The sequence below is a fragment of the Cucurbita moschata genome, unplaced genomic scaffold (genome assembly GCF_002738365.1).
Source record: "Cucurbita moschata cultivar Rifu unplaced genomic scaffold, Cmos_1.0 Cmo_Scf00045, whole genome shotgun sequence".
NCBI classification, from domain to species: Eukaryota; Viridiplantae; Streptophyta; class Magnoliopsida; order Cucurbitales; family Cucurbitaceae; genus Cucurbita; species Cucurbita moschata.
The window spans coordinates 1,248,511-1,250,777 of NW_019268561.1; the positions used below are offsets into that span (position 1 = coordinate 1,248,511).

Sequence of the window (2,267 nt, forward strand, 5' to 3'; positions counted from 1 at the left end):
TCTGAGTTGCTTCTGGAGTCCTTATCTACATCATGTTCTTTCATTTCTTTTATTCGCCAATCTAAATTTTTAAGGTTAAATTTACTTTTATGATCCTCTGGTTCTTATATGTTATTTTTGAATTCAACAATATGGTGAGTGATTGGAACTCTGACTTTTTCGTCTGAGGGGGCGTATGTCTTATACTGGTAAAGTTATGCTCAGATGACCTTTCTATAGAGTTAGTTAGTATAGGCCACCATTTGGAACAGTCGTAGCTCACCTCTAGCAGATATTGTTCTTTTGGGCTTTTCCTTTTAGGTTTTAAAAACACGTCTTCTAGGGAGAGGTTTTCATATCCTTATAAAGAATGTTTCGTCCTCCCCCCAACCGACATGGGATCTCACAATCCACCCCCCTTCGAGGGCCAGCGTCCTCGCTGGCACTTGTCTCCCTCTTCAATCAATGTCGTTCTCCTCTCCAATCAATGTGGGATCTCACAATCCACTCTGCTTTGGGCCCAGCATTCTTGTTAGCAAATATTGTTTTCTTTCGGATTTTCTCTTTGGGTTGTCATGGTACCTTAACGAACTTTGTATCCCTGGTATGTAGAACTTTTACTTCTCAAGCTTATCTTCTTTTACTGGTCTTTCCTCATAGTTGAGGACTTCACCTATCTGCAAGGCTCGTAGCCTATCATGTGGGTCGGGTCAGTCATATACTTATGAAACATAAACACATAGAATATATTATACACAACGAAGAGGGATGCTGGTAGGGTCAATCGATATGCCACCAATCTAATCTCGGTATAGAATTTTAAAGGTCTTGATGAAGTATGGGCTCAACTTGCCTTTTTGTATAAATCTTATAACATTATTCATCGGTGTCACCTTCAGGAATACCGTATCGCTTACCTCAAACTCTAGGTTTCTATGCCTCACATCGACATGACTTTTTTGTCTACCCTAGATCGTACGCATCCTTGTCCTACTCTTTTGTATGACCTCATTAGTGATTAGTGACTTAGACAAAGTTGGTTTTAGGGCACTAATAAGGTAAGGCAAATCTATGGTCCAAGTCACAAAAAAAGGTTCTTCCTTTCCGCAATCCTCTCATACTAAAAGCAATAATGTACTGTAAACTTGGATAGGATAGTCAATCCTTCAGTAGTGAAGGAATCTGAGTTCCGGTTGATTGAATTTGTTTCGTCTTCAGAATTAAAGGAAAGAAAGGATGAGAACCAACTAGCATCTACATCGAGAATGAAAGTATTGTGTCATGAGTCCGATCCTTTGTAGGAACTACCCGTAATAACGGACTTGCAAAATGAATCAGAATGAACCCAGAGCTATCAGTAACATCAGTTTTGATGGAGTTTTGATGGATAAATGAGCCTTACTGACCTCGCATCGAGTAAGTTTGGCCCAACACAGGTAAGGGCGTCTCATTTTCCATTTGTCAATACACACCAGTTTTGTATGGATTTTTGTTTCTTTTTTTAAATATGTTGTTGTGTGCTTTCAAATTGAGCAAAATTTTGTCATGTTTTATCTTATTCGTTTTTGTCTTGCCTTTTTTTGCCATGGTCCAAGATTCGTGACCTCTAAATAATCGGGTTGTAACAACCTAACAAGTCCCCGAACCCCATGTTCCTACATGACCCTCCCCCTGAACGAAATTAAATAGGAACGGATTTATAAAGATGATACAACACTTGAACTGGGCTTAGAGGGGTGCGCCAGGCCCATGCAGTAGTGCAACGCAAGAGCGACGCTCGAAGGCCCAGGTAGCAAGCTACCTTGGTGGGCCTTCCCCCATTAAAAATTAATTTAATATCATGTGGGCCGATGGCCCACGTATCAGATATTAAACTGATAAGAACAGATACTACACTTGATCTTAGCCAAAAGGCCGAGAAAGGTATGAAGTTTACAGTCAATCCAAGGGCATTTTATATTGACATTTGGTGCAGCCTTTTTGCCGCATTTCCGATGTGGGACGTTCATTTTTGGAGCCTCTCTACCTCCTGATTAATAATGTGAACAAGCTTTTATTTTATTTTAATTTTAATTTGTGTATTTTAAATATTAAAAATCCATAATATTTATCAAATCTTGTAGGTGCAAATAGAGGCTCATACTCGTTGAGATAAGAAAGTCTTCCTTGTTCCTGTCTTCATCTCTGCTTCCTATTTTATTATTCATTTCTGTAAAAATTTTCGGTTATTTTTGTGCGATAGAGTGGGATCCCGTCTTCGTCTCTGCCTCTTATTTCATTTTTCATCC

At 39.2% G+C, this 2,267-nt stretch overlaps 1 non-coding gene across 1 annotated transcript; it reads right to left on the reverse strand.

Annotated features, from left to right (window-relative positions):
* Positions 1-1,710: 1,710 nt before the first annotated feature.
* On the reverse strand, positions 1,711-1,906 carry LOC111434700. The gene has a single exon (XR_002708987.1). It is a non-coding gene; the product is annotated as a U2 spliceosomal RNA (small nuclear RNA).
* Between the last annotated feature and the right edge of the window lie 361 nt (positions 1,907-2,267).